A 20,067-nucleotide genomic window follows, 5' to 3' on the forward strand; every position below is an offset into this window, starting at 1 on the left:
AGCGACGTTTCCTCAAGGGACCACGAGGTAAGTATATTAAATATTTGAACACTTGGATTAAGATGCTATTGTGTGAAAAGTGGGTTATGCGAATAAATTAATGTTTGGGACTATGCGAAGTGGGAAGATCTACAGAAGCGGAAGTAGTGAAGAATTGGAAACCAATCCCTTAATTTCCCCCTCGCGGGAAAGCAAGGAAGAGCTTGCGAAAGTTTCTCTGAGAAGCACGGTCAATCTGATAAGGCAGCGCATTCCGCGTTTACCACCTCCACCCATGTTGCCTCCTGTCTCACCCTCCTCACCTCCATCTTCACCCACCCCACCTCCGCTGCCACCACAGTTCAGTATGGCGAGTGCGATCAAACTACCGATATTTAGAGGAGTAGGGAATGAAGATCCAAACCAATTCTGGTTCATGGTAAGAGTAGTATGGGAAGCACAAGGCATCGCGGATGACAATATCAAGAAGGCTACGCTGGTGAGTGTGTTGCAGGATTGCACATTAACATGGTACATCAAGTATTCTAGTGACCATTGAAATGCAGGAATCGCAGAAATCCAGGCCGTACTGAACAGGGAATTTAGCAAGCCAAATTTGGAAACACAATCAATCATCAGGTTTAAGGAGATCACGATGCTCCCGGGCGAGACCCCTTAGGATCTGGACCAAAGACTGAAGGGCATGATTCGTGAAGCCAACATGACATTGACAGATGGAAAACATCGCGTATGGTTTGTAGCATCACTGAAACCACACTTAAGGATGACGTTGTCACAGTAAAAACTTTCCACCCATGCTTAAGCTTTGGAGATGGCGATGAGATTGCATGAGACCCTTATATAGGACCTTGGTCTGGGAGACCAACAAACCCGTGTGCAACTGCAAAATCTATGTCTAGAAATGCAGAGATTGAAATAGGACAAGACACCTCGGCCAGAGGCGCGCGAGGAGGTATGTTGCATAAAATGCAAAGGCCAGGGACATGACAAGGACCACTATCCAGTGTTGGTGAATTACTTGGCAGGAGGAGGGCCGATGCCGTTAAGACCTGAGGCATAGGTAGGACTGAGCACGACACCTGAATTATGGTGTGCGATCTATCATATAGGAGGAAAACACACTACGGATAATTGTCATCTATTCCAGAAGTACACGCAGACGTCCCAGTAATTGTTTTGTAACTTCTGTAGGTCGGTAGGCCATGATGACTGCACCTGCAAAATCTACGAACTAATGATGGACCAGACTCCTGCCTATAGGGTGCAGGCAAAAATGCGAGCCGTCAACCCAAATGTAGGAATGGCAGGCACTGGATTTCAGGGGCGTAGTCGAGGTCGAGGTGGAATGGGACCAGGAAGGGGTCGCGAACAGTTAATTTGTTATAATTGTGAAGGGCTAGGGCACTATGCTCGCGATTGTACAAACTTGACCAGAACATCATGTTTGTATTGGACTCAGTTTGATCATGAGGCAAAAGACTACCCTACACTGATAGCGAGACTACGCAAAAAGGGGCACTTCAACCCCCTCCAACTCAAAATTTGTAGAGGATGAGGTCTGAACCGCGCGAAGAAGACCTGAATGTAAAAATGATGCTCAGGAGTGGTACAACCACTAGCGATGATAAAGGTAAGTAGTCAGAAGAAAGTGCATGGTGTTGTGGGGGAAAGTATCCAACTCGGAATGACCCTAACCCACTCTAAGGGTGACAGTTCCTTAGCAACAGCTGAAAGCAAAGCTATCTAAAGTTTCTTCTTTATGACATGCAAGAGATAAAAGGAAGAGATCTACTTACCGATGTCTTGCGCAAATGGTCGATCCAATCTCCTTTGATTGCCGCTTGCTCCCAGCTCCAAGTCTTTTCACGGGCCCAACTACACGAGATCCTGCAAACAAGACAAGGAAAGGAAACTACAAGAAGCATGCATGCATAACTGATTCAAGGATTAGCATAAATCAAATACGCAAGTAAGACAATACATCATTGAAACACATGCGAATAGAAGAACCTCAAATGCTTTATTAATATATGGAAGTAAGGTTCAGGCGGTGATACAACCATGAGAGGTCCAATCCAGCATCACCTTCCCGACAGAGAGAAATCTCTTCTTCACCTCCCTCAAGCAATCACCCAATGCTCACAATCGTAAACCAACAGCAATTCTTTGCACTAAATTCCGCCCCTCTAGATCCCATGGGATGAGATCCTTATATAGAGTTTTGGAGTGAAGATAAGTCAGCTTGATGTGTGACTTGTTGTCCTCTTCAACTCTAGTTGTTCTTCAGTTCTTCACTCGGAGTTTCTGTCTTCCACTTGGAGTTTTAGAAGCTCTTAACTCATCATTAGGCGAATCTTATCATCAAGTGTCTTTTTAGAAGCTTCCTGGGCACTGGCACTTTGAGAGAAAGATTCCTCCACATGTCCAAGTACGCCCAACGCAGGTAGCCTTTGTTCTACTTGCTATGCAACGCAGGTAGCCTTTGTTGTACCTGCTATGCAGCGCAGATGCCTAGTGGAGCAGCTGCAATGATCCAAAACTGACCTGTTTTTGAGTGTTTTTCAGTGGAGAACTGATTTGCAGTGCTGTGGTTTGCTGACCTTGTTCCTCTAAGGGTAAGAACAACATGTTTAGGGACTTTGGATCCCTTAGATTATTGACATTTCATGCTCTATGCTGTAAGGCACAAAAATGTCTATAACAGTTGCCCCCTAAAGTATGAGGTCGTTTATCGGGTGAAATGCTTTATTAGGAGGATCCGAAGTTCATTCAATCGCCGGGAGGTGACCTGTAACAAAATACAATACAATACATTATCTTTTCATACTTTCTTTTCATGATCTAGCTGATGCGGGCATTTTCCATGATCAGCTTTATAAATACATTTGCCGTACATAAACAGACGATCGTCTGATAAGAGACGGATAATTCTCTGCTTTTAATTATCATCCTTTTAGTAGGATGCTCATCTGCTGCACATGTCTATGTTTTTATCTCCTGAATATATATCGCAGCCCGGATGGATGAAACTAGATCCGGGGTCTTCAAACTTGTCCGATCTTCACTCTAGTACAAGTCGATCCATGTGAGAATTTCCCAAAGTCAAACATGGAAAGACATCGCTTGATTACCAGTTAATAATGTAAACTGTTAACAAGCGCGAGAGGAATCACCGATAATGATGATGACCCTCAAGGTACTGCAGCACAATTCACATGGCGTGAATATAGGATCTGACGTCGAACACCACGCAAAGTCTCCCGGTCGAAGGTCATTAATGTATACCTATCGCCGGAAGTGAGAAACTTGCCATTGAGGCATTCAAGCTTCAAAGTACTGAGGGGGTGTTCCTAGATCAACTTCTTGGATAATGAGCTGATGTCGACAAGAAGTGATCCGTCAAAGGAGGGCCTTAATGAATCCCACATCAGTGACACGGAACGGAGCTAGTGATGATGGTGAAAACGATCTGTGAAATATGATTCAGGGTGGCGGTCATGGAAGGATGAAAGATGATGTATGGTAGTGGATGGGACCCGGTTGACACTTTCTGAATGACATCTCTTGAACATATAACGACACTGATGTGATGGATTGGTAGCATTACCCCATGTATGGATGGTATGGCGAGACCATGGTGAAGGGACCGGTGAATGATAATAACCCAACCCGATATTTACGGAGGCAAAAGTGTCATGTTCAAGAGCGACTTGCTACCATTAAGCTTTGAGGTTCTTCCCAATTTTTCCCCAGTCATTTCTGACCAGTACCTCTTTATTTTTGTCAAGCTTGAGGAGGATAACATATGCTTGATCTATAACCTGCCCTTCGGGCAAGCCCATCGCTATGTTTTAACGAGCCTAGCGATAGGGAAACTCGTTCTTGTCTAAAGACAAGTTTGTCGCTATCTAATATTTTTAACGAGCCCAGCGACAAAGACAACTCGGTCCTTTTCATTTTTAGAGAGTCTGAAAAGGGTACATAAAGTAGACTCCAGGGGTCCTTTTTCGTCATCTAATCCCTTAAGTCCGAAAAAGTATAAAACAATACAGAAGGGATGAATGTTCGATATCTTTATCGAGCCAAACTAGACAAGCGCTCGATCTTTTCGTGCACTAATCCCTCAGGTCCAAAAAGATTAAAATCTAGAGGAGGGATAGCTCTTCCGGTCCTTTTAACGAGCTGGAAGGCCAAAACTCGGCAAACTTTTCATTTTTTACGAGTCAGTGAAAAGAGCTCAAAGAAGACTCGTCTTTTGAGGAACGAGTGATAAACAGGGATAGCAGCAGATTCCAGGTACTGGTTGGAATTTTCCAATCACGGCAGTATTACAAGGATGGCTAAGTGGGATCACTCTTCGCAGCTGTTCCTCAAAATAGGTAAACAATCAAGTGGATGTGAATGATCAGCCAAATGAAAAGTGGAGGTGACGGTACACAAACACGACCAAGGCTTTTATCTCTGATGAATTTACGGTCTCAAATGGTTATTTACCGGTTCATTTTTTCTGAATGAGCTTGAACACTGGGGGGAAGCCTGCTCACAAGCTTATGTTTATTTTTTAACGAGCATGAATTTCCGCATTAAAACTGCTCGGATCTTGTGTTTATTTTTTAACGAGCATGAACTTTGCCAAAACTGCTCGTTTGATAAGATCAAATTCATATTTTACCATGACTAGCTTTTCTTTTTCAGAGGTAGTACTGTATCATCAATTGCTGCAACAAACTTTGTTAGAAACGGATAACATGAAGTAAAAATACTAATATTCCACTTTGAATTACATAAAAAGCAATTTAAAAGATGTTTTTACCTCTCATTTTACCACTTCGTGTGCATTTGGTTTGTTGGAGCTTTGGAGGTGCCTCTTCCTCTTGATTTTTCACCAGCTGATTTTTAACTGGTGTGATGCAGTACTGGTTCAGATGAAAAACCAGTTGACCAAAGTAAAGGACGGGAAACTGAAGAATTTTGGCTTCGGTTCAGTTTTGACTGCCTTCGCTTTGGAGAAGATACCCTTGATGCAACCTCAGTATATTATTCTCGACTTGCCATCTCCTACTGAGCCACGCATGCAGAGGTGGGTTGACCACATGTCCAGACATGCAGGTCAATCTCAGATTACTTTTACTGATGCCTTCTTTAGGTGGTTCGAGCGGCAGGATATGGCTTTCTCCGAGTATCCATATATTGGCATGGATTTCCGAGGTGATCCGGATTTGGTGCCACCGGATGGCGAGCAGTGGGGTGATCTTGGTAAAATCTTGACCTTATCACTGTTTACTGTTTTTATTTGTAATGTCCTTGTGCTTTACTCTATCAAGACTCTAATCAAACTCATGTGTGCATGCAGATGTTGGTCCCGTCCGTCCAGCAATTCGTCTGAGAGCCCCGGCCGCTGCCCCCGCAGGGAAGGCTCCTGGGAGAGCTATTCTCCGTGACCTTGACTTGGCCGAGACTCTTACAGCTGTGCAGGAACAGGTCGAGGGTCTTACCCTTGGGATTCCGGATGTACGGATCGACGAGTTGCCTCTACGATTGCAGCGACATACTGTTGGTGTTCCTAGACGATGGTCTCGTCTTCTGCGCATGATTGCACAGGCCGTGGCATGTTATCATGAGCATCACTAGGCTAGGGTGCCCCCCAGCCATTTTTGAGTTTTGGTGTCATATGACCGATTTTGTCTTGGTTACAGAACATTACATGTAAACCGTAAACAGTTATGTATATTTTTGATTTTCGGGGTTTATTCCAGTTTTTATGTGATCCATGTATGAAACATCGATGATGCTTCTCTTTTTATCAATTTTGCAGATGTCTATCTAACACATAGTTTGCTAATGAGTCGGTTAATGTGTTTAAGTTTCTGGAAATGTGTTGATATTGGATAAAATCAAACTGTCTTTCCAAGATTTTAACTCTTAGGAACTTGCGATAAATAGCTGGATTTCGGACAGAGTAGGAACCATTGAGCTGTAGTACCACGAGCTGTGAGTCTAGCCTGACGACTAGCCGGCGTATGCCATGGGTGATGGCATCAGAGAGGAGCTCTATCAACGCGCTATACTCAGCGATATTATTTGTTGATTGACCAATACATACCCCCTTGAAACTCACTAACTCGCCGCTTGGGTTAAAAATGGCCCATGCTGCAGAGGATAGGTTCCTCGAACTACGACTCGCTCCGTCAGCATATCCAACCCACGGTTCCAATGGATTTGACATTTGCAATAAGTGTAAAAAGCGGATTACTTAAACCGGAACAAACGCTTTAGCGAAAACAAAAATGTAACAAAAGCATACAGGTTACTATTAGGCATAGTAACGCTTAAGGTACAACCCGTTGCGGGGTTGCGCCAGTGGAATTCCGTCATAATCTACCAACTCGTAGGCACCTTTTGCTAACACACTTTTAACAATATAAGGGCCCATCCACAAGGACTTGAATTTCCCAGCTCCCAATTTATCGGATTCTTGGTCATAAAGCAAGACCAAATCACCTTCCGAGAAGACACGGGGTTTGACATTTTTGTCGAACTGCGCTTTGACTCGTTTCTTATGGGCTTCGTTGGCCAAGGTGGCATCACGACGAGTTTCATCCAACTGGATTAACTCCAAGAAACGAGCTTCTTCTTCCGAGGTTCCGGGGAGGAGATCAATTGCGAGTTTAAGGGACGAAATTTCACACTGGATTGGTAGGATCGCCTCCAGGCCATACACCAGTTGAAACGGTGTGAACCCAGTGGCATTCCTTACCGATGTTCGGTAGGACCACAAAGCCGAGTACAGGATCAAATGCCATCTTCTTTTGTGAACCCCCACCATCCTTTGCAGCATGCGCTTCAGGACCTTGTTGATCGCTTCAACTTGTCCGTTAGCTTGCGGATAGTACGGAGTAGAGCTGTCGTGAGACAATCCTAGTTTGGCAGTTAATTCAACCATCATGTGATTGCAAAAATGCGATCCATGATCTGTTACTATGGCCCATGGTACGCCGAATCTGGCGACTACATGATTAAAAAAGAATAGGGCTGCTGTTTCACCAGTGTTATCCAATGTAGACATCGCCTCGGCCCATTTGGTAAAATAGTCAACTGCGACTATAATATACCCATGCCCCCCGGTCGAGGTGGGGTTACATTGCATGAAATCGATGCCCCACTTGGCGAAAGGCCCCACAGCTATTATTGGTTGTAGAGGAGCGGGGGGTCTTCTGGTTTTGCTATCAAAAATCTGACATGCATGGCAACTTCTAACTGCGGTTATGCAATCTTTGAACATGGTTGGCCAGAAGTATCCTGCTCGTAAGATTCTTTGTGCTGTGGCATATCCAGATTGATGCCCCCCACAGGTGCCTGAATGACATTCATTTAGGGCTTTTTCGGCTTCCTCATGGGTTGGACACCTTCTTAGGACCGTATCGACACCACGACGGTAAAGCGTATCACCGACGATCATGTAGTCTTTTGCTTGGTATCGAATGCGTTTTCGTTCTGAGTGAGAGGTGTCTAGCCGAAACTTTTGGGTTTGGAGATAAACTATTATATCTCCATACCACTCGTCACTTGCTGATATCAGAAACAAACTTTCGTCCACGATTGATTCTTTGGACGTTTCATCGTTTGACGATGATGGGAGATTGCATAATAATTCTGCGAACACTAAAGCTTTCTTTGATTTGGATTTCACAAATTCCAGATCAAACTCTTGAAGGATAGCTATCCACTTTGAATATTTGCCCCCAAGCAACTGTCGCGACAGTATATAAGTCATGGGGTTGCAATATGACAATACGGTGGTCTTCCTAAAGAGGACATAGTGCCGAAATCTTTGTATCGCTTGAACAGCCGCTAATGCTAGCTTTTCAACATGAGAATATTTACTTTCCGTATCATTTAAGTTTTTACTTAAATAATATATAGGGTGTTCAATTCCATCGACTTCTTGAACTAAAACCATTGCTATGGTCGTATCTGCTGCAGCCAGATACAGGTTAAAGTCCCTTAGATAGTCTGGGGCGTACATTAATGATGCTTTGACTAGCGCTTCTTTTAAAGCATCAAAGGAAGCTTGTGCAACCTGGTCCCAGACGAAAGGTACATCCTTTTTCAGGAGACGGGTATAACCTTTAGCAAGTTCTGCGTAATTTGGAATGAACCTCCTCAGAAAGTTTGCTTTCCCTTGGAGTTTCTGAATCTGAAGCAAGTTCGAAGGTGGAGGCAAATTAATGATTGCCTGCACCTTGCAAGGGTTGAGACGAATCCCATCCTTGGAGACTATAAAGCCAAGTAAACGACCAGAACTGACGCAAAACACACATTTGTGCGGATTGAGTCTTATCTTGTAGTGTCGGCAACGTAGAAAAATCGCTCTTAAATGATGCGGATGATCAGTCCGCTTTTGCGAATGAGCCGGAAGATCGTCGAGAGAAGGTTGAACGATGTTCTTGATGTCATGGAAAGCATAATTCATTGCTCTCTGAAACGTCGCCCCTGCGTTCTTTAAACCAAAGGGTAATTTTCGATAAGCTAAGGTGCCCCACGGACAAATAAATGCAGTCTTTGACTGGTCCTGTGGGTGGATATTAATTTGATTATACCCGGAAAATCCGTCCATAAACGAAAAGATTTCGCATCTGGCGCATTCATCAATTATCTGGTCGATGAAGGGTGTAGGGTAGTTGTCCTTTGGACAAGCTTGATTTACATCCCTATAATCGACGCACACTCGTATTGTTCCTTGTTTTTTCATAACCGGGACAATATTCGATACCCAATCGGTTAGAGGAACCGGGTAGATGAAACCAGCATGGAGGAGTTTTTCAACTTCTGCCTTAATAGCAACGACTTTCTTGGGGTGTACCTGCCGAAGCCGTTGTCTTACTGGTTTGACATCAGGATACATTTTAATTTCATGTTCAACGATACTCGAGTCAATGCCTGGCATTTCATCATATGACCAAGCAAAGACATCTCTAAATTCGCGGAAAAGAGCTTTATATATTTCATGTTCTGAAGGGGAACAACCTTTGCCGACATAAATATTCTCTACAATGTCTGTTTTGGTCGAGATATTTATGGCTATAGTCTCTTCTATATTGGATAGGTTTCTCTCGGAATCCACCGTATTTACAGTATTTGTTAGGAATTCAAATACTGAGGGGTGATACAGGTCGCCTTGAGTATCTTCCTGAGGAAGGGAACGATGGTGGTTATCATCCCATGGTGCCCCCTCAATCAACATTGACTGTAGGATTCCTTCGTCACTTGCATGCACTCGTGACCAAGGATCCAAAGGGGTACCACATTCTCCTAACCTATCTACCCAGACGCTTGACGAGCATTGATTTGGGCTCGCCTCCCATGCCTGAAACATTGATTGCTACAATATTTCGATTGGGCTCGGGTGTAACACCATTGCCCGATCCATGATGACTTTGTCTTTTGCGACCTTCGTGGAAGATATCATGTTGCAGGTGGCCACCAATGGTACATTTCCTATGTACATATGATTTGGTAGCGAGAAAGTCCCCATCATCGTGGGGTCTTTCAACAGTCCTACTCCTATATCTTGAATTGAATGGTCGCTTTCATGGATCATGGGAATGCTTCCCGTAACTTGTGAACCATTAAGGAGGAAGTTATGTTGGTCGACGACCTTAATCCCTCCTTCAAACGGGAAAGCGATCTTCCTAAAATAAGTCGACACGACAGCTGCCATGGCATAAATCCATGGTCTTCCCAGTAGGATGTTGTAATCTAGATTTCCATCTATGACTTCAACATCAATCTCTACTGTTTTTCCACCTAGTTCAACTTTCAAGTTACTTAGGATACCGTAAGGGGTATATGTCCTACCGTCGAAAGCCTTTAGTGTTGTCGAAGATCTCGACAAGGTTGGTGACCCTAACGTTTTCCAGCAGCTCATCGACATAATACATGTCGATGCTCCCTCGTCAATAATTGTTCTGTGAACAGTTTTGTTGAGGGCCTTCACTTGAATCAGGAAAGCTAGCTGAGCTGGTAACTGAGGGTCATACCCTTTGTGATCAAAGGACACAAGATTGGAATCCTTAGGATCAACCCCCCCTATTGGAATCCTTAGGATGGACAATTTTGTAGTACTTCTAGAGTCGACATAGCGGATGGCGATTGAGCCAAATATTCTACTATGTTATAATGCTGCGCCGCTCTGGCACAAGGATTAAACGTCGACTTGTGTACTACACCCTTAGGTGGTTTTATCGTTAATTCTGGCATTATGGGTGGGACAACTTCTGACGAAGTCGTTGTCGAACTACTAGGTTGATCTTTACCTTTTTCGTTTGACAGTTGCGGATTCCCGTAATCTTTGCTCCTTGTCGAAATCAAAGCATCATTTTGCTGCTTAGAGATCGACAACATCAGCACTTGCGACGGGGAAGCATTTCCACTATCAACCATATTTTGACCTGGATTGGGAAATGGATCAGTCAGCACAGCCGGGTTCTTTGGACTTTTAAAGAATCTCTTGAGCTCAGCTTTGTATGGACAATCTTGTGTCCAATGATCCTCGTCACATATAAAACATGGATGAGGTGGCTTCCCTTTCTGTTTCCCTTTCCTAGGAGAGCTTGAAGAAGCTTTTTCAGGTGACGGATCATCCTGCTGCTTCTTCTTCCCTTTGTTTTGTTTCTTCTTGCTTCCTGGTTGATTGGTTTCTTTGCCTTTATCTGCTGATATGGCATTTACTTCCGAAGCAAGAATCTCTTCATGGGCATTTCGATCTGAAGTCTTACGGGCTTTCTGAGGTGAAGCCTTTTTTGACTTCGCGCTTGCAGTGCCAATCACGCCATCTCCGGCATGAGAGTCAATATTCGATTTAGGAGGGGGAGGAATTGAAAATTCAGGTCTGGGGGCATCAGGTATTTTGTCATAGAGCGTGCCAGACTGAGTATATACCAAGTCTAAATATTGAGCACGAGCAATGACTTGCTCCTCTGTTACGACTCCCCCTTTGGCCACATCCTCCGTTATAGCTGGAAGCAGTGACTTTATAAACCATTCAGCTAGTAGCTGATCAGGAACGTATGTTTTCACCATCCTACGACGGCGACGCCACTCATGTATATGATCAGATATGTGAGTAGCTGTCGTCTGCTTGAAGTTGGTCAGTATCTCGGTTCCTGTTTCATACCTGATTGGTAATTGAAAATGAGTTAAGAAAGTCGTGGCTAAGGAGCTGAAATTGTCGAAAGAGGCTCTCGGCAATTCTATATACCATTTAGCCGCCGGACCTGTCAATGTCCTCTGGAAGAGGCGAAGTCTTATCGAATCATCGTTCAGAGTGTTCGATGAACACCACAGATGAAAGGTCATGACGTGATTCGACGGGTCTTCACCTGGATTTCCATTGAATTTAGGAATGTCCGATGGAAGTTTGTGAGGAATCATGGGCCACCAAGGGGCGTAGGCGATAGGATCGTTTGTCAACCGATGTAGATCGGGTAACTCCAGAGTTGCCACGAATGGCAGCTGCTGACTCAAGTTAGGTGAAGCGTACCCAGGGTATGACGGAATTGCCTGAGCAGTTGGCCTTTGCATACCAGCATAATGTAATTGATGCTGATATGATTGATACGGTTGATGGACTACTCCACTATATAGTGGTTGGTTTTGACCGTACTGTAAGTATGGTTGTCCATTGTTCACAAAAATCTGCAGCTCGGTACCTTGGTACACTTGCTGGAACTGCGGTTGTTGATACTGCACTAACCATGGTTGTGACGCCATTGGTTGTTGTGCTATGCTTACCACTGGGCCAAGATTAGGGGTAAGGGTACCCGCTTGTGCTTGTGTTGCCCCGCCAGTTGGCGATTGTGGTTGAGTTGCAGGGTCAAAGGGTTGTTGCATTACAACCTGAGAAAACTGAGGTTGACATGCAACAGGTATTGTTTGAACTTGCGACACAGTCACAATAGCTGGTGTCATCGGGATGTTCGTCACAGGCATCTGTTGTTGCATAGAATACACAACTCTTGGTTGCTGGGGTAGCATAGGTATCCAACCACTGGTAGTTATTCCAGTATAACTTGGGTATGGTTGTGAACTCCCGTATGGGTAACCTCCCGGAGGGGGTAATGAGAAAGCATATTGCCCCCCATACGGTGGTGGTCCGGAACCGAGAGGATTTATTACACCTCGAGGACCGGATTGCCCCAACGGATTTCCAAAAGGATCAATCTGTTGAGTTCCAACATAGGAGTTACCGGGCATTATCCCGGGAGAACAAACAGGAACAGACCATACTGTCGTCATGGCCCCCGAAGGGACCCCCTCCAGCTGTTGAGAGTTAGGGACAGATGGTATGCCGACGAACATTGTCGGAATGACTGCAGGGAGTTCTGCTGTCGCTGTGTCATTTGGCACAGTCCTAGATGTTGATGGTTGCTCAGACATCTTGAGTCTATCCAGTAGATTGCCTAGTGATTCTTCAGGAACTTTTCCGGGTGATAGGCTAGCTTCTGATGCAGTAGGAAGTAGAGTGATCCCTGCTCCAAAATGTGTTGGAGTAGTTGCTTGCGGATCTTCTACAATCTCTTCTATTGCGATCAGACCAGGTGAAAGAGGAAGACCGTCAGGCCCGTAGAATATCTCTGGTGCCGAAGAAGGGGTTGTTTCGACAGCGACAGTTGTTTGAGGAGCAAGACTCTCTGAACCGATCACTGATGGACCTGATTCAGTAACACAAGTACTTGCTCTCAGGCTAGGATCAGTGTTAGTGTCCTTCTGGGGCTGTTGAACTTCTTCAATAGGGGTAGGGTTTCCAGAAATGTTTGGAGTAACCGGAACCTCAGATGTCGTCGGAACACTTGTTCTAACTTTGACAGGAGATTTGGAACCAGTTGAATGAGATCGCTCTGCCCGGGTTGTTTTCGATTCCGGGGACAAAGACAGTTGTCTCGTATTCCTCCGCGAACGACGGTTCATCGATTGACTTTCTTCCACGGTTGCGGATTACTTGATCAACCAACAATGCACAGGGTAAAATGTGTTTTCGAAATGAATTAATTTTAGACGCTTTTAAGACACAACTTGCTTTTTCATGTTTTAAGAGTCGAGAAAAAGCTAAAGATGACTCTAGTCTCCTTCGATGTATTAACGAGCCCGAAGTGACAAATGCTCAGATGGAATTTTTCAGTTATAGAGTTTGAAAAAGGCCAAAAGAAACTGCTCTGGAGTTCTAGGCAAGGGTGTGCCAAACCTTTCGCGAAACCACAGAATACGTTTTACGGTACGAGTGGTCGATCTTCGTGAATGCTGTGTTCACTGCATCGCGATCAGTAGGGCGGCCGACACGGCTTCCTATGGATAAAGGCTTGGTTCCTATAGGGGTCCCCCAATATACGCGACGGTACGCGGGGGCACAAGTCCGTATTAGTGCTATCGTCCCTCAGGAGGAATCACCCACCTTCGTAGAGATCAACAGTCACTATGTTTAACGACGCCGGTTCACGTCTCTACCTAGACCTCTATTGTGTTTGGTTATGTTTCAAAGCGTTGTTAGATAAATTCAGTTCTTTTTAGGTTGATCTTGCTTAGCAGTTTGCCTTTATGGATCACCACGTGATGTATGATACAACTCCTAAATGCAGTCTAAGAATGATAAGCAATCTTTTTCAATTCTTTTAACTTATGAAAACCTTAACTACTGAAGGAAAAGAAAGACATCATCTTTTCAAACAGATCATAGAGCACTCACTGATGCACTTTTCCTAAATCGACATGCAAACTGTCAAAATGCACATGCACAATGCAAGTATTTCTTTTCTTCTTCCTTAATGTTGATGTATTACAAAAAGAAAGCTATTGCATAATTTCGAATTCAATTTCAAGCGAAAGAAAACAAGTTTTTGTCCAATAATCAAAAGAACACCTTAAGATTCACTCGTTTCAACACAAGAAATACTGAAATTCGAACCATATAACGAAAGCAAATGCTCAAGCAGCTATGAACAGCAATAAACTAACTCTTAGAATCACAACGACACTTTCTCATAGGTCTAGATTCAAGAGGTCATAGCAAGACTAGTTCACTTTCGCTATGGGAAACTGTGAATGACAGGAAGAAATACAATAAGAACAATCACGGTTTCTTCATACAACTGAGGCGGAATGAAGGCAAAGAGAAGTGGTTTCAGCTGGGTATACAGGTTGACAACAGGCTGCAAAAACAATACTGAAAACTGGGCAACAGACAGTGGAGAATCCAAGTTGCACAAGGCAAAACTGGATCAGCGTAGGTGCTGCACTGTGAATCTGAGATGCAGCGCAGGTAGCCCCTTCGGGACCTGCGTTGCAGTGCAGGTAGCCTTTGTGGCAGCTGCACTGATGAGACAAGTCACGTCTCTCTCAGATTCCGGGTCACAGTTTGCTAAAAAATGAGCGGTTTTTGGCCAAATCAGAGGCTGTCAGTCAAGTATACACTAGAGGATGATTAAAGGAAGATGAACACTATCACAAAGAGCTAAAAAGAGTCCTTGTGGATCTTCTCTTCAAATCATAAACAGGCCCAGCACTGGGCTAGAGTAGCTGCCCTCTACTTTGCATTTGAAGGACTCGCATGCAGTTCGATTCGGTACTCTTTCGTTTAAGAAATGAATAGCAAGAAACACAAGCTACCAACAAGACACGGTCCCCAGCGGAGTCGCCAGTCTGTTGTGGGGGAAAGTATCCAACTCGGAATGACCCTAACCCACTCTGAGGGTGACAGTTCCTTAGCAACAGCTGAAAGCAAAGCTATCTAAAGTTTCTTCTTTATGACATGCAAGAGATAAAAGGAAGAGATCCACTTACCGATGTCTTGCGCAAATGGTCGATCCAATCTCCTTTGATTGCCGCTTGCTCCCAGCTCCAAGTCTTTTCACGGGCCCAGCTACACGAGATCCTGCAAACAAGACAAGGAAAGGAAACTACAAGAAGCATGCATGCATAACTGATTCAAGGATTAGCATAAATCAAATACGCAAGTAAGACAATACATCATTGAAACACATGCGAATAGAAGAACCTCAAATGCTTTATTAATATATGGAAGTAAGGTTCAGGCGGTGATACAACCATGAGAGGTCCAATCCAGCATCACCTTCCCGACGGAGAGAAATCTCTTCTTCACCTCCCTCAAGCAATCACCCAATGCTCACAACCGTAAACCAACAGCAATTCTTTGCACTAAATTCCGCCCCTCTAGATCCCATGGGATGAGATCCTTATATAGAGTTTTGGAGTGAAGATAAGTCAGCTTGATGTGTGACTTGTTGTCCTCTTCAACTCCAGTTGTTCTTCAGTTCTTCACTCGGAGTTTTTGTCTTCCACTTGGAGTTTTAGAAGCTCTTAACTCATCATTAGGCGAATCTTATCATCAAGTGTCTTTTTAGAAGCTTCCTGGGCACTGGCACTTTGAGAGAAAGATTCCTCCACATGTCCAAGTACGCCCAACGCAGGTAGCCTTTGTTCTACTTGCTATGCAACGCAGGTAGCCTTTGTTGTACCTGCTATGCAGCGCAGATGCCTAGTGGAGCAGCTGCAATGATCCAAAACTGACCTGTTTTTGAGTGTTTTTCAGTGGAGAACTGATTTGCAGTGCTGTGGTTTGCTGACCTTGTTCCTCTAAGGGTAAGAACAACATGTTTAGGGACTTTGGATCCCTTAGATTATTGACATTTCATGCTCTATGCTGTAAGGCACAAAAATGTCTATAACACATGGGGTTCATAAGACTCCTACTAAGGAACCTGAATTTGATTTAGAACACGCGAAGGAGACATTCATGGAAGCTAAGAAGAGTTTCATGGAGGCCTCCACTTCAGGTAGTAAGGATCAACTAGAACCAGGGATGGATCCTTCAGTGCTCACTACATTTCTGGAGGCATGCATGATACTGCTAAATGACAGAAAGGGAGTAAAAGTGCTACAGGAACTTATCACTAGGTGCGCAAGGTCAGGAGAACCACGCGTGGTCCGAAAACTTGGAAAGAATGCATTGCGAAAAGGAAGGGAAATGAGGTTGACTGCACAAATTGGCGAGTATGATATGGATTAGGTAATCCTGGATCTTAGATCGGACACAAACGTACTGCGAAAACAAACATGGGAACGCATGGGCAGACCCGTGCTACAATGGTCTCCTATTCAGTGATGAATGGCGAACCAACAGAAGATCTTGCCAATGGGAAGATTGTAAGGGGTAACAATAGATATTGAAGGTGCGAGCGCACAGGTGGATTTTGAAGTGATAGAGATTGTTGATGACAATAATCCCTATCCCGTGCTGCTAGGAATAGATTGGGCCACCGATATGAACGGAGTCATAAATTTGAAGAAGCGCAAAATGATCTTTGAGAAAAGGTCACTACACGTAGTAGTACTGCTAGATCCAGATGAAGGAGCGCGCTACACTGAACCAGTGCGCGACAAGGATAGTGATGACGATATCAATTATATTTACAAGATCACTGCGCGAGAGGAGGATTAGGTAAATTCGACCATAGATGGAAGGATTTCGTGGGAGCACGAAAGCTCCTGCACCTCAGATTCAAATGAAGAGATAAAGCGATGGCAGAATCGGCTACACGAAGTAACAACACTTAATTGCAACATGATGGTTAGATCACTTCACTGTGTGACAACAGAGGCAAGGGATCTACCGACATATGATGGATTGACAGTGGTGGATTCATTTCTGAGTGAATTTGAAAGCGCATTACAAGAACAACAACGATTCGATGCACTAAAGTGGGCACTGCGCGCAACGCCTGCACGATGGTGGGGCATGCATCAAGGAAGTTTTGAGGACTAGCGCAAATGTAGAAGGATGATGTGCCTACACTTTGGAAAGCCCCAGCTCAGAATGCGAGCTAGTCAGTAGGGGCAGAACAACTTGCACGCCCACCTTTCTCGATGCGTACGAACATATGCTATACAGGCCGTAGAAGCACACATCACTCCTCGAATAGAGAATCAGAACAAACCACAGCAGTAGGGAAGGAAATGCGCACTGCCAATTATCCACGGAGAAGAATTCGATAGGGTGTGTGAAGTACTGAATAGGGTTCACCAGGCGAGATGAACTGATTGGGACCTGCATGTACCAACGGTTCGATGGGCCTATAGGACCATGTGTAAAACCCTGACCGTAGAAACGATTCCAAAGGTGCGGAACATAGTAGAGACTGTAATTTTTGAAGAGAATGAAAAAAGGAATCCGCACGTAATAGCTCCCGCAGTTGTGACAATGCGCGAAGACCAGGATGAAGAAATCACATAGCTACGCGAGGTCGAATACATAATGATTCAAGAAGCCATTTGGCGAGGGAACTTTAGACTTTGTGAACATGAAAAAGACCGGGTATGACTGAGGAAGAAAATCATTTTGATGGATGCCGAGATCAAGAGGCTGGAAAATGAGATCAAGCAAGCATGTCTCGTCAATAAACCAAGGATGAAAAAACAAGGTGGGGATGATCATACCACTAGATTATAAGATTGTTGCCGAGAATTTATGACTCTACTGCCATGGCTACGATCGCACCTCACCAAACGCAGTAACCAGGGGAGTGCACTACATAGATAGAATGCGTGACACCGGCTGTCACGAGGGCAATTGAGGATTTTTCGTGGACTATACTAGAAGACAAGTTGAAGCCTTGCACAGGTGGTGTGACCACCTAACTAGTCGTAGGAAGCACAGTCTCAGTGCTCTAGGCAATTGAAAGAGAGTGCAGGACTATAAAGGAGTCTATTTGAGAGGTGTGCGATAAGGGAGGTGCACGAGCTATAGTAACTAACTCTTGTCATGAGGCCATTGCTAACATAGCCTATCCAATGCACATAGCAGTCAAAAAAAGCAAATAGCCGCCATGTTCCCATACATGAAGGAAGTACCCTCGAATTAGCATGTCACAAGGTTTGCGCTTGAGCACAGGGGGCTGTGCTGCCACATGGGTAAGATGGGAAATGACCATTGGTGTCACTGTTCATGACAGGATGTCCAATTTAAGGCAAAAGGGAGTGGGTAGTGGGCATTTAAGATGCGAATTAAGGGAAAGATTTGGGACAATCTACTGCTAAGAAGCATTGATGGCCCAGAATTGGGGGGAATGGTCGAATTTGAATTCAAAAGATGCTATAAAACTCTAGGGGCTAGCCACGAGCCAACACTTGTTCACTTGAGATTTCAGCAGTTGATTAGAGCACAGAGTGTTGCGTGCTGAGCGATATTCGAGCCCTAAAGTTCACAATGACCACAGACAGTTCAAACAAGATGGCGGCTACCAGGAGAGGTTTGGGCTTTGCAGAAGGAACCACCGATGAGGCAGTGTAGAACCCCATGGTACATGATGTTCCTGAAGATATTGGGGTTGCGCCAGAAATCCTGAAATCATCTTGGACATCGAGGCCTAAGAAAGATAAGCAGGCAGTGGGACTAGTCCACATGTCCCCGAGGAATCCACGGTTCAGAAAGCTCTCAATGGAAGAAAAGGGCAAGGCTGTCACCATTGAGACAGATAATGAGGAGGAGGACCTATAGGCTCTCATTGATGAGATAGAGGATGCAGAGGACATGGAAGAGGATATCCAACCGGTGCACTCTGCGGCGAAATTTCCCGAGTATGTCCCTTCGAGGAAAGGGAAAACTAAGATACTAAAGGATCTGGATGCCACCAAGAGCGCACTCTAGACCCCGCTTCTCCCTAATGGAATTGTGTTTGAGGGCTTGCACCTGGGCCATGTGCCCATAATGAAGTTTGAATATTGGGATCTCATGGATAGCGAGAAGTTCCCACACTTAGAGACAAAGAGCCTCATGAAGCAAAGCACAGAGGGACCAATCACAACATTAGAGCTACGAAAATGGCTGCGCGGTGTGGAGAAGGCTAGATTGCTTCATCTGTTGTGGATTCAACACTTTAACTGCACACCCATCACTATTTTCATCATCAGGCAGCTGCTTTGCCTGGTGCATGATGGGTACTTATGGCTGGGGGAGCCTGTTCCCATCACAGCAGATCTCATCCATAGAATTTCTCGGCTTCCCTGTAAGGGAAAGGACCCGTGCCGATAGCAGGAAGAAGCGAAGATTTGGTCCTCCCGGAGGCCATGAAGAAAAAACATAAGCTCGAGAAGAAAAATAGGGGTTATGTAATCAGCAATATCAAAGATAAAGGGGTGTGCATATCCACCCAACTCCTGGCTGGGAAGGTAATGAGAAAATTCCGCTGCGATTAGGTACCAGCGTCGGTAGTTGCGTTGGCTAAAGAATGCGTAGAGGGGGTCCAATTCAACAGGGCCGAGTTCCTCTACGAGGAATTCTTGACCAACTGCAAGTAAGCCTAGGAGCAGGGCAAGACATTCCACTACGCGTGGTTGCTCTTGTCCATTTTGCTGGTAGTGGGAAAACTTCCGGAGGACAGTCAATTCCTAAGCATTGAGTACGACCTACCAGAGGCCGCAAAGTATGCATCGCTTTGGGATACCAAGGATGCGAAGCAGGTTCGCGAGACAAAGATCTTCTAGGTGCTCATGGAGGCGAGCATTCAGATGTGGATTAATAGGCGGCCGCACCTGACCCCCACAATGCACAATAGTCTGCAGAGCTTTGCAGACTTCAAGGCAGACATGCACAACATTTACATCAAAGTGCGAAAGGATCCAGTGCAGCAGTGGACCAAGCTCCCCTTCACTGCCACTGATGATGAAATTTTTATAGTGCTAGAATCATGGGCTCCCGAGTGGCGCACCCCGGATTTAGTGGAGCTGGATAGGACAACAGCATAGAAAGGAAAGGATGAGGCCAAGTTGCGCATCACGAAGTTGGCTGAGAAGAGGCGCAATGAAAAAGTGATAGCAGAGGTAAGGGCAGTCTGTGAGGCAACAAAGGTAGCCATGGAGCAGTCAAAGGCCACCAATGTAGCAGTAGCAATGTAGACAATCTTCTGGAAATTTCTGAGTTTTTATTTAAAATTTAACTGTGTAATTTCCTTATTTTTCTAGTTTGACTTGGTCAAAGCCAAAACTCTTTATGTAATT

The sequence above is a fragment of the Pinus tabuliformis genome, chromosome 2_2 (assembly GCF_031772625.1).
Source record: "Pinus tabuliformis cultivar Carrire ecotype Pingquan chromosome 2_2, CPIR1, whole genome shotgun sequence".
Taxonomy (NCBI): Eukaryota; Viridiplantae; Streptophyta; class Pinopsida; order Pinales; family Pinaceae; genus Pinus; species Pinus tabuliformis.